Source organism: Myotis yumanensis, unplaced genomic scaffold, assembly GCF_028538775.1.
Source record: "Myotis yumanensis isolate MYYU_CA2020_CCGP unplaced genomic scaffold, mMyoYum1.0.hap1 SCAF_6, whole genome shotgun sequence".
Lineage (NCBI taxonomy): Eukaryota > Metazoa > Chordata > Mammalia > Chiroptera > Vespertilionidae > Myotis > Myotis yumanensis.
The window spans coordinates 5,571,195-5,584,566 of NW_027223757.1; the positions used below are offsets into that span (position 1 = coordinate 5,571,195).

The 13,372-nt window shown below is 45.3% G+C and overlaps 1 long non-coding RNA gene across 1 annotated transcript; it reads left to right on the forward strand.

The window, feature by feature from the left end:
• The first annotated feature begins 6,611 nt into the window (after nucleotides 1–6,611).
• LOC139013003 (uncharacterized) lies at nucleotides 6,612–12,696 on the forward strand. Its single transcript, XR_011471916.1, has 5 exons — nucleotides 6,612–6,723; nucleotides 11,267–11,348; nucleotides 11,434–11,647; nucleotides 12,028–12,192; nucleotides 12,617–12,696. It is a non-coding gene; the product is annotated as an uncharacterized lncRNA (long non-coding RNA).
• The last annotated feature ends 676 nt before the right edge of the window (nucleotides 12,697–13,372 follow it).

Genomic DNA, 13,372 nt, shown 5'->3' on the forward strand with positions numbered 1-13,372 from the left:
CTTTTAGCACTTTGAAATTTTTTGCCAGTTTTCTGGATTCTATTATTGCAGCCGAGAAGTCTGTTGTCAACCTAATTGCTGTTTCTTTGTAGGCAACCAGTGCTTTCTCCATGCTTTATATAAAATTTTTTTTTGTCTTTGGTATTTTGTAGTTTTTCTCTACAATGTGTTAAATGTAGATTTGCTTTTATTTATTATGTTCGCTATTTGAAATTATTTCTGAATTATGGAATTCCTATTTTTGTTTAGTTTTGGAACTAGTGCCTCTTCACCTTTGCATTGTCTTTCTCTGAACCTTCTTTTATTTATTTTATTTTTATTGATTTCAGAGACAAAGGGAGAGGAAGAGAGAGAGAGAAATAGTGATGAGAGAGAATCATTGATCGGCTGCCTCCTGCATGCCCCACACTGGGGATTGAGCCCGCAACCCGGGCATGTGACCTTCTGGTTCATAGTTCATGCTCAACCACTGAGCCACACTGGCTGGGGTCTCTGAATCTTCTTTTAGAAGTTTGTTGAATATTCTCATTTCATCCTCATTGTTTCTCAAATGAAAACATTTTCCATTTCTTTATCTCTCTGATTCATTCTGGTAATTTTCAAAGAAATACCTTTTATTTCACCATTTCCCTTCTTCAGCTGTGTCTAATCTGCTAACTCATCTATCCATTGAGTTTTAAATTAAAATGACATTTTTTCATTTCCAGAAACTTGCTTTCAATAGTTTTCAAATGTTTGTTTTGTTTTTTTAAAAAAGTTTCTTGTTTTTATGTCTTTGCTCCCCCCCTTTTAGGAGTAATGATTTTAAATATACTCATTCATAGAGTCCTGACTAATTGTTCCATCATCTGAAGTTCTCGGGGGATTAATTATGCTGGCTCTTTCATGTGTTTGTTGACCTTTTCACCTATAGTGGCTTATTTTCTCACGTATCTTTAAATTCTAGGTTATGCACATGTCTTTGACGGGGTTATCTTTGTGAATTTCTCTGTGGCCTGAGTTTGGAATTCATCCATCAGCGTAGTTTTGAGTTTGCTCCTGCCAGACACCTTAAGGATATTAGCATTTTGGAAACATTTTTATCTTTATTTCTTGGCATGGAGGTTTCTGGACCATGTGAACCTGTAAATCTAAGCCAAAAACTGGAGTGAGAACAGGTTCATTGTTGCAAATTCTCAGGATAGTGTTTTTCCAGCCAAAGCTCAGGTCAGTAATTAAAAGCTTTCTTGATGTTTCTCTGGGCCAGTGCATGGGTAATTTTTCCCTTCCCAGTTTGTCCTTTCATTGAGAATGTAGTCGTTTGAAAGTGTCGGCTTCATCCAGGGGTCTCATTGTCTATGTCTGCGAGTCACAGCAACCCAAGCCTCGTGGCTTGGTTGGAGCAACTCCTGCTCTGACAGATGACCTTAACTTTCTGATTTTTAATTCTCAGTGCATTTCTAGCCCATCGAAAGTGCCTTGACTTTATTATTTGTCCCTCTATGCATTGACAGGATTTTTTTGTTATAGTTTATCTGCATTTGAAAGCATTTTTTTTGTGTGTGTGTGTGTGAAGGTTTTCAGGTTGTTTATTCCCTCATGTAGCGAGAAATAGAATTGTCGCTGTTGTTTCTTACATGTCAGCACTGAACCTCTGCTTTATAATGTCATTTAGGCTAGAGAAAAAGAATTTGTTGAATAAAGTACAAAATCATATTATTGTCACTCAGCTGTACACAAATTACTATGTTATGAGAATCGAACCCCCACTCCCCAATTAGTTATTTATGTTTGACTTCGGAATGCGCTCTGGACCTGTTGTTGTTGTGTACGATTGGAGTAATAATATGCAGATGTCACAATGAAATAGTGATTTCAATAAAACATACTCAAGACATAGAGCAGTTTATCACTTGGAATTTGTATATATAACATATATACACATATTTTTTAAAATTGTCAATTATTTGGAGACTTTGTATAACTTTCCGGTGGCATTTTCTCAAAGTGTGTTCCTCAGTATGCTGGTTCCTCCAAATATTTTACCAAAAAGTCTTCCATTGGCAAATAACCTTGGAAAATCCTCCGTCTTATACCTCTTTTTGGTGAGTTTAAGTATGCCTGCATATAGCACTCACTGAGGAGTCTTGGGGCAAATAAATCAATTTTATTGTTTTTAACCCAGTATGTTCTGAGTCTACTTGACCAAAGAAAATATTCTTTATTGTTTTAAGTAACATTTTCTTTTAGTGAGTCATTCTGTAAAACACAACTTGGGAAATGCTTTTGTCAAGATAATCTTTAAATGTTTGCCTCATTGTCAAAACAAGATGTATTTTATAAACTCTTAGGCTATAATCATTTTATTTATTTAAAATTAAATTGGTATATAAAATTGCAAAGTTCCCCCAAAAGAAAATGCAATCATTTTGTTATTTATAAGAGCAGTTAAGTTTATTAAACAAATGATTTTATAGATACACATATAAAGGACATAGAAAATCATTTGTTTAAGAAACGTAAGGTACATACATATATAAAATACATGTATAAAGTTGTAAGGACTCCCAGGTAGGCTTCTTAAGGAGCCGACTCAGTTGTGAGAGGTCCCCTTTAGCCTTTCCAAGTGGACGTGATGGCCGGAGGGCCAGCAGCCATCCTGGACCATGAGATGACACCGAGGATGAAAGCCAGACTGAGACAGCAGACAGGCAGTTACTGGGTCTTCTGTAGCACTGGGTTAAGCAATATAAACAGTATCATCCTAGGTCTTCTTGTTCTTAATGCTTAATCCAATCCAGTGTTTGGATGCGGACCAACTGTGGCCGGGCGTACTGGTGCTAAAGGTGGGAGTGTCGGATTCGCTGTGAAGCCTTTTGAGGGGAGGGATCCAGAAATAAAGCCCTACCGGTGGGCCTTAGTGAAGTGAGCAACGAGGTTAAAGGCCAAGGAAATAAGTCATGGATTAGACTCTCTGCTTCTCCAGAAAGTTAAAAAGAATCATTGTAAGAAAGAATGGAAAATATAGGCCATAAACTGTACATGCAGTCTCGTTCCTGTTCCATGGCTGCTCCCCGACCATTAATGACCCGTGCGGAAGGGACAGGGTGTTCTTAGCTCCATTTCAGCCAGAACATGTAGTAAGTACCAAGGGATGATATCATGAATTGTGCTAAGTTCAAAAATATACAGCTGACTTTAACCTTTTTTTTTTTTTTTTTAAACGATAGTCCATCTGCCTCAGTCTTTAAAGGGCAGAAGTTCAGGTTGAAGATTTTCTCTTTGTATCTTAATGTCTGTGTCTTTCAGACTATTGTTGTCTGTATCTATGTGACTTTTGCACCAGTTATGTGGTTGTTTTGGCACATTTCTGAAAGAGAGAGAGAGAGAGACACGCACGCACGCACAGATAGAGACACAGAAACAGACACACAGAGAGAGAAGACACAGAGTGTCAGTTGCTCTATTTTCCACTCCCTCGTGTTTCCCCCTGTCTTTCTGCCTCCTTATTTCCTTCTCATTTTTTCTTCCATTTGATTTGCTCTCCATATCTGGCCCAGAAAGAATTGAACCATGTTGTGTGTGTATGTGTGTGTGTGTGTGTTGATTTCAGAGAGGAAGGGAGAGGGAGAGAGAAACATCAATGATGAAAGCCCCACTGGGGATCTAGCCCACCACCTGGACATGTGCCCAGACAGGAATTGAACAGTGATCTCTGGTTCATAGGTTGAAGTTTAACTACTGGGCCACACTAGCCAGGCCATGTTGTATTTTATTGATGTTGTCCTTGACTCTTTCCTTCTGATTCTGGGTCAGTAACCCTTGGTAGAGAAAACGACCCTCACTTGGTAGTCTAACCCTACATTGTCGAGAAGCAGTCTGTCCAAGTTTCCCTGGATAGGACTGTGGTAGGGCCTTCGAGGGGTGCTGACAGGCCCAATATAATGGTTTACCTGGCTGATAAACTGCTGTATGGGTCCCACTGCTAAAATCTCATCTTCATCCAAAACCGACTCTCATCTGTGTTCTTTGTTTTAAATTAAATTTATTGGAGTGAATGGTTAATAAGATTATGTAGGTTTCAAGTGTACAATTCTACGACACATTGTCTGTATATTGCATTGTGTCCGGTGGGAATGTAAACTGGTACAGCCACTATGGAAAACAGTATGGAGGCTCCTAAAAAAATTAAGGATAGAGTTACCACATGACCCAGTGACCCCTCTTCTGGGTATCTTCCCCCCAAATTTGAAAACATGTATTTGCAAATGTCCACGGTGGCCAAGACATGGAAACAACTGAAGTGTCTTTTGAGAGGTGATTGGATAAAGAAGACGTGGTACATATGTACTAATGGAATACTATCCAGCCATAAGGACAGATGAAATCCTACCATGTGCAACAACATGGGTGGATCTTCAGAATATCATGCTAAGCGAAATAAGTGAGACAGAAAAAGTGAAGAACCATGTGATTTTACTCATATCTATAATAATAAAAGCATAATATGCAAATCAACTAAACGACTGAACAGCAGAATGACCATCCGGACAACCTTCCGGATGACCACACTATGATATACACTGGCGCCAGGCCAGCCAACACAGGTGTGATGCGATTGGTCGGGGTGCCCCGCCATCACCCCACAATTGCCACACAGAGGGAGGCCCAGGCTACTCTCTGTGGGGTGATCGATGAGGGGGGGCCTCCATGATCGATCACCCCAAAGAGGGAGGCCCAGACCACCAGCTGGTGGGGCGATCAAAGGGGGGGGGGCTCCGAGATTGCCCCAAAGAGAGAGGCCCAGGCCACCCTCTGCGAGGTGATTGATCACAGAGCCCTGGCCGGGTGGGCGGGGGCCTCCCTTTGCTGGGCGATCTATCGTGGAGCCCCGTGATCGATCACCCCACAGAGGGAGGCCCAGGCCAGCCAAGCAATCGCACCCCTCGCCTGTGGCCTGCAGAGGGAGGCGACTGGTGGCGGGGGGATAGGGGGGCAGCGCCCCACAGATGGCAAGCAGTGGCAGCTTTGGGGGCGGGGCCAGCTGCCGGGGGAAGGAAAGCCCCGATAGGCCCTGATCGCCAGCCAGGCCTAGGGACCCTACCCGAGGGTCCTGGATTGCAAGAGGGCACAGGCCGGGCTGAGGAACCCCCCTTCTCCTGTGCACGAATTTCGTGCACTGGGCCTCTAGTGTGGGATATAAAACTGAAAGCATCAAATGTACAAACAAGAAAACAAACCAAAACTCACAGATACAGACAACAGTGGTACCAGAGAGAAGGGGGTGAGGGGTTGTAAAGGGCAAAGGGATCAAATCAAGTATGGTAACAGAAGATCTCACCTGTGTTCTTAAAGTTGTTCCATGTGGCTGCTCCTTGTCATTGTTCAGTAGGGTCTTACTTATTAGGATCTTCTGTCAGAATCCTGCACCCCCACCCCCTCTCCACCAAGCTTCTGTTCTTCAGTGACACCCCAGGCCGGGAGCGGGAGGAGCGGGAGAAACGTGCATGACTCCGGAGCTGGGGCGGCCGTCCCGGCTGTAATGAAGCTGCCTGTTAAGAAGTTATCTTTCATATACAATTGCTTCCCCTAAGCTCTTCAGCACATGAACTGCACCTGTGAGCATATTAACTCCACCTCAGCTAAAGCAGCAGTCTCCTCCGTAGCCGCGTGGCCGGCTCTACCTTAGCGCTGGGGGAGAAGGAAGAGAGGACCGAAAGAGAGAAGAGATAATTGCCCATTAGAGGGCTGCTGGGTAGTGAACTTTGTCTCCCGTTTACAGCATTAATTTTGCTCCACGTGAACTGCACTGAACACGGCTTCAGGGCGCCTGGGCGCTGGATGCTGCCCACTGCGCAGCCACTGGCTATCCATTTGCATTTCACACAGTAAGTACTGTGCACAATAACAACTAAATGCGCTTCGACTCCCAGGAACAGCTTTGCATCTGGGTGGATTTGCGCTGGGAGTCTCTCTCTTCCCCACTGACCTACTTCCTTGCATTTGACTGTTTTGCAGCATTGGGTGCTAAAGAGCATATGACCCTGGCTATGCTACGATCTTCCTTTATGCCATACTGACCCTTCTCCTCCTCCTCCTCCTCTTCCTCCTTCTCTTCTTCATCCTCCTCCTCCTCCTCCTCCTCCTCCTCCTCCTCTCTCCTCTTCCTTCTCTTCCTCCTCCTTTTCTTCCTCCTCTCACCACTCCCCCGCAGGTAGTTTTGGGGGCTGAGGCGAAAGACCCGTTCCCTGACTCTGGGCTCCTCGGGCTTAGTCCCTTGCGGCTGCGGTTCCTCCGCCTTCACAGGCCACAGCCGAGGATACCAGTCTGGCCCGGCAGCCAGACAAGCGTCTCACCCTGGGAGAAAGTAGATAATGGACGATGACTTACGCCGCCTAGATTCAAAGCCTACTTTAATATAAACCATTCCTTGTGCAGTGTCAGTAGAATTAATTGGCTGGTAATCCACAGGAGGCGTTCAGATCGCCTACGGTTTATTTTATGAGTCCTCCAGGATCAATTTCATGTTTGAGTGACTACTCCTATCATATATTTACATACACAGCCGCCCTTTGTATTCAGAGATGACTTGGTTGCCTTTTTACTCCCCAGGCATATTCTTTCTGGAAAGGAAAGGCAGACGTGTTACCTGAAGCCTTTTGGAAATTAGCAAATATTTACCCAGCACCTAATCTGGGAACAGGTGGAGATTAGCCGTGGAAGGAATCCAAGGCACATCCAGAGGTAAAATGTCTTCCCTCAAGAATCTTATAATCTCCCCGGGGCAAGACACGCACACAAATGAAGCAGTCTGGGAGCCATCAGGCAACCTTAGAGTAAGTGCAGGAGAATGAGCTGACCTTGAACCAGAGGCCTGGTGAGCTGCGGGGCGGGGAAAGTGAAGCGAACCTCCTGGAGGGCCCGGGCCTTCAAGACAAGGTAGATTCTCCGGCTTATAGTCACCCATCACAGGGACAAACTATGAATTTCAACGAATTTGTAGCCCTGGCACCTCTCTTGCCTCTGGGGAGTTTTTTTCTTGTAACACCCCATTCCTTGACCTCTCTCTAGCTCACCTGGGAAGTGGGTGAAGGGAGAACTCCCGGGCGCCCAGGGAGTCAAGTGTATGAAGACTGTGGATTTAATGCTGGGATTTAAAAGCTGTGACATTAATTATCTCAGAGTGAACAAGATCGGCAAGACCAGATGAGGCAGGGCTGGGGGCACGGGGCGTGGGTGAGGCTGCCGCAAAGTGCGAAAGCTTCAGGAGGAGAGTGAGGGGGAGGAAGTGGGAGGAAGCCTTGCTGCTTGTACTGTGTGAGGGGCGCCCTCCAGGCACCTTCTAGAGTCCTCGGTAAAACTGGCTTTGCGAGGATTTTCGGAGTCCAGTTTACGTTGCTTTGTGGAGCATGTGGCGGGGTGCCAGGTCAGTGCTGGAGAGAGAGAGAGGCTCCTGGGGCCCCCAGTTTGGAAGGAAAGGGAATGTTGTTTGTATTTGAGCAAAGGGAATGAAAGACGTTCCTGAAAGTTTTGATGACCTGACAGACCTCCTGTTACACTTGGTTATGTCGTTTGTTGTGAGGAAAATGAACATGTTTGCGGACTCCTCATTCATTCATTCATCCGTTCATCTGTTCATTCATTCATTCATTCACTCACTCATCATGTATATTTTGAGAGCCTTCTGTGTGACAGGCGCAGTCTGGGTTCTGGCTGTGTGGAGTGAGTTCAGTGGACGAGCCCCTGTACTTGTAGAGTTCACTTTCTAGTGGAGAATGCTTCGCTGCTGGAGTCTGGGGCAGGTGCGGTTCTGCTCCGCCAGATCTTGAGCTCATTCCGATCTGACTCACACCTCACGCCTGCTCTTTAATCAGCTTGGGGCTGGATGAAATCTTGGGCAGCCATTTGGAAATGCAGGTCTGCAGGTGGGTGTTGGTCGTGCCGCATCAAAGTCACCTGAGATGTCTTTTTAAAATGCTTAATCCTGGCCCCCCGCCCAGCAGAGCCTGGTTCGGAAGGTCCGGGGTAGGGCTGGGAAATGTGTATTAAAAAGAACGAATCCCGAATGATTCTCTCTGTAAAGTAAGTTTTGGTCACATATACAGTTCCGAAATCTGTGTCTGGTAAAGTGCTCCCCATACTTCTCTCAGGCCCAGCGCCTTTGCCCCTGAGTTTGATCTCTCCCTCTCTCTCCAGATCTATTTCTATCCCTTGCATATATACACTCACACTAATAGACACTATATAGTATTGTTTTGTGAGCTTATTGTTTTATGTACGTGGGGACACTTTCCCATGTGACCGGTTTCTCAGCTTGTCCTTTCCTCATTTCTGTTTTTAAGATAACGTCCAGGTATTTGGGTGGAGGCATGGCTCGCCCTATCCCAGCGCTGCTGGGAAGAGTCAGGGTCTTTGGAACGAGGGTCTTTGCTTCCCAGGCATGAGGGCAGCCGCTGCCCTTGGCATTCACAGTGATGTTAGTGACAGGGGCGGCCTCCGCTGCATCCTCCACCCAGCCTGCTGTGGGCCACCTCCTCCCTGCTGGGCTCCAAGGATGGTACTTTCCGTCTCAGCCCGGCACCTCTCTTCCGAACCCTGATGCCAAACAGGGTAAGTTAAGGAGTAGACAGAGCTTTCCTAGGACAGTCTATGCTTTAAGGTGATTTTCATGCTGAAAAATCCCATTTGTGCATGTCAAAAGCTGAGGGCTTGTTATACTTTTGGTAACAAATTCTAACCATCCTCCAGGCAGACAGATATCTGAAATGTCCTTGGAAAGGTGAAAAGAGCATGACATATATTTTTTTAATCCTCACCTGAGGATATATATATACATATATATATATATTTTTTTTTTTGAGAGAGAGAATGGAGGGGAGATAGGTGGGGGTGGAGAGAGAGAAACATTGATGTGAGAGAGACATATCACTTGGTTGCCTCTGGAATCAAACCTGCAACTCTTTAGTCTATGAGCCAACGCTCTAACCACTGAGCAACTGGCCAGGGCAGCATGACTCATTTTAAAGCTATTATTTCTGTCCATCTCATAAGCAGGCTGCCCAGTCATTTTTCACTGGGCTGTGTGATGAACAGTTCAAAGTCAGCCAGAGTGTTCACTGCAACTTGCACATCTTTTTCCAAATGGACATTTTCAACATATTCTAGGGCAATTCTTGGCCAAAGATTAGGAAAGACTTCCCTCTCCTAGCCAGACCCCAAATTAGTTAATCTGTTTTGTTATATTTAATGAGGAAATGATTCAGAAACTCAAGAGACTGACATCAGTAAAAAATCCTTTACAACAGCTCCCTTTTATTTCTGCCTAAAAAATGGAGTAATTTGTGGACATTCTGTAAGGTGACACTCAGTGAGTCATATCTTTGCACAATCCTCTCTCCTTGAGTGTCTGTAGAAACTATGACTTGCTTCTGGCAAATAAGATATAGCACGGGCAATAGGATGCCACTCCTGTGGTTATATTATATGGCAAAGATTTTTGTAATTATGGTCCCAAATCAGTTGATTTTGAGTTAATAAAAAGAGATTATCTTGGGTGGGCCTGACTTAATCAGGTGAAAACCCTTAAAAGAGAGACTGGGACCCTCTCTGAGTTCAGAGACTCTTTCTGACCTTGAGGAAGTAAGTGACTGTGAGTTCTATAGCTGGGGAATGAATGCTGCTAGCAACTTTAGGGTGCTTGGAAGGGAGTTTTTCCCCAGTCGAGCCTCTGATGAAATGCAGCCCAGTTGACACCTTCATTGAAACCTTGTGGGACCCTTGGCACAGGAACTAGCTAAGTCTTGGCATACTCTTTTTTAAAATTTAATATATTTTTATTGATTTCAGAGAGGAAGGGAGAGGGTGAGAGAGAGATAGAAACATCAGTGATGAGAGAGAAACATTGATTGGCTGCCTCCTGCACATCCCCTACTGAGGATTGGACCCTTCAGTCCTCAGGCTGATGGTCTATCCACTGAGCCAAAACAGCTAGGCATACTCTTGATATACAGAAACTGTGAGATAATAAATGTATGTTGTGTGAAGACACCAAGTTTATGTTAATTAGGCAGCAGTAGAAAACTAGTGTAGTAATAGTTACCACCCATCCTGGTTTCTCAGCCCTCTGTTGATGAGGTTGCTCCCTCCCACCGTCACTCCTTCCCTCCCTTCCATCCTTTCTCTCTTTCCTTTCTTTACAAAAGTCTGAACTGTGACAATCTCCCTCCCTAGGATGGGGAAAAGGAGACTGAGCTTGACCAAGTTCTGTGGATGGAACCTGGTAATGGGTGAGATGTGAATCCACTTAAAAAAAAGAAATCATTTTGCCCTAGCTGGTTTGGCTCAGTGGAGAGAGCTGTTGGCCTGCATACTGAGGGTCCTAAGTTTGATTCCAGTCAAGGCACATGCCTGGGTTTCGGGCTCGACCCCCAGTAGGGGGCGTGCAGGAGGTACCCGATCAATGATTCTCTCTCATTATTGATGTTTCTATCTCTCTCTCCCTCTCTCTCTAAAAATCAATAAAAATATTTTTAAAAAATTATATTTTAGAGTAGTTTTAGGCTCACAAAAAAATTGAGGAGAAAGTACAGACTTCCCATATATTGCTTTCCCCCACCTTCCCCACTATCAGCATCCCCCAACAAGCGGTACATTTTTTATAATCAGTGAACCTACACTGTCATTGTTACCCAAAGTCCATAATTTACATTGGGGTTCACTTTTTTTGGGTTCACTCTGTGGATTGTGTGGTTTTGACAAATGTGTAATAACATGTATCCACCGTATAGTATCATTCATGATTGTGTCACTGCCCTAAAATTCCTCTGTGCTTCTCCTATTCATCCCCCTCACCCCAATCCCTGGCAACCACTGATTTTTTTTTAACTGCTTCCATAGTTTTGGCTTTACTAAAATGTCAAGTAGTTGGAATCATACAACCTTTTCAGATTGGCTTCTTTCACTTAGGATATGCACTGAAATTTCCTCTATGTCTTTCCATGGTTTGATAGCTCATTTCCTTTTAGTGGTGAGTGACATTCCATGATAGCAGTTTTTATCCACTCACCTACTGAAGGACATCTTGGTTGCTTCCAAGTTTTGGCGATTATAAATAAAGCTGCTATAAATGTCTATGGGTGGGTTTTTGTGTAGACATAAGTTTTCACTTCACTTAGGTAAATATCAGAGCACGTGATCGCTACATCGTTTGGTAAGAGTATGTTTCATTTTATGAGAAAACTGCCAAATTGTCCTCCAAATTGGCTGTACCTTTCTGCCTTCCCACCAGCAATGAAAGAGAGTTCCTGTTGCTTCACAGCTTCACCAGCATTTGATATCGTCAGTTTCCCGGATTTTGGCTATTCTTGTAGGTGTGTAGCGGGCTTTAATTTGCATTTCCCTAATGACACATTACATGGAACATCTTTACTCACTTCTTTTTTTTTTATATCTGAGATGATCACCAGTGAAGAAATCCATCTGAGACTTTTCCTTTCTCCTGTTGGGCTCTGAGACGTGGGCTTTCTCTATTCTTCCATGAAAATATTACAAAGTAGCAAGTCTGTGGAAGATCTATTACAAGGAACTTGCAGAACATCTTCACATTTTATTCCTGGTCTGTGGGAAGTGCAGTGGTGCCGGCCTTACAGAGCCAAAAGGAGGAAGACCGGTGAGTGGACACGTGGGCCCTCAGGACAGTGGTCTCCTATCATGAGGGTGAGCGATGGAGGTGGCATCTTATAAAATTACTTTGGTTATAGCTTTTCTTTCCTAGTGGGCCTGAGGGAACCATCCGGACCTGGGGCCTTATGGTCCATCTTCTGCTCCGTCTCTTCTTGCTCATCTTCTTCGTGTCCATGCAGGGAGCAGGGCCAGATGAGGCAGATGCTCATTCAGTGAGGGTCAGAAGTCAGCTAAGTGCTCCCTCTGGGCTGCAGACACACCCCCCAGGCCCCCGGATTGGTTAACTTAGTCCTGGTGGTAAAGGACTCTGGCGAGAAAGCACATCCATTCCCTTTACAAGTGAAATAGTCTTTCTCTCTTTCACAGCCTCACAATTTAGAAGTTGCAGAGTGTCCAGAGCCCAAGCAATGGTACAGTTTCGCAGGCTGCACCGTTTCATAGCCTCGCCCTAGAACAACAGCGGCTAAGCTTTGTGACACGTGGGCTCACTCATGCTGCAAATGATGGCCTGGTTACTGCAAACACAAACAGGTGAGGATGGCTGGCATTGGCTTTTCTCCCTTTCCTTTCTGCAAGCTGGAGCAGAGACTGTGTCCTTGTAGGTGCTCATATAAAACAAAGTGTTTGTCGCAAGGACCAGCTCACCTGCTCACAATCAGAGCTTGTGGGCCCTAAAGTCTTGCATGTTGTAAGTGGGCTCTTCGTCCCCACGAGGGCTTAGGCACACGTTGTTCTTGTCCACGAACATGTTTTCTTTCAGAAGAGGCAGCTAAGCATGACAGACGAAACAAATGTGTTTATAGCCACTTCCCCTAAAAGTGGCATTAAAACGAGAATAAAGGCCTAGGAAAGGCCTCAACCCACAAGGACGGAGAGAACAGGGGGCGATGCTCAGTCCAGGCACCCACATTTTGGAGGCTCTGTGTCAGATGGATGGTGGTCACTGATTTTGCAGACGAAGCTGGCCAAGGAAGAAACCAGGCGCAGGCTGAGTCGAGCCACAGATTCTCAGCAACCGGAGTGACCAGCAACTTCCTGGAGGTGCAGGCAAGACCAGCGTTGGTGGGAAGGCTCTCCCTGAATCAGTTAGAACCCTTCCATCGCAGTCCCTTCCCTTCTCCCATGGGCACTGGGCCTGCCTCTCACCCCTGAGCGGGAGGGGAGAGCTCTGTGACCTGCAGAGGCACAGCTCAGACTTGGGGACAGCCTAGTCTTAGACTTCTGTCCCCCTGAAGGCAGGGACTCCAGTGCACACTTAAACCAGTAGGTCTTCGTCCGTCCAGGCTCCTCCCACCAGTGCTGCACCATCCAATCAGGAGGCTGCTCTGCATCCAGCACCCGTTGGCCTGACCTAGGGGGACCCAGTCTTTGGGGCCAGGTTCATCTGGCTTCCTTCTTAGGTGTGTGTCTCCCTGGCTCTATGACTTTTTTACTTAACGTCTCAACACTTGTTTGCAATTGTGGATAAGAAGAGTTTTCATCCCATAGGGTTCTTGTGATAACTAAGGGAGGTGATGAAATAAAAACTCAAAGGAAAGATGCAGCCGTTCCTGAAAGCCATCGCTTTGTTTTGGGGTGACTGTTTAGAAGTGTTTTCGGGACGCTGTCAATGATCTGTTCTCTTATCCGACTCATTAGCATTCAGTCCAGTAGTTGACGTATCAAATAATCAGAGGGCTTTTCTAGCCTCCTCTTGTAGCGGTGATGACCA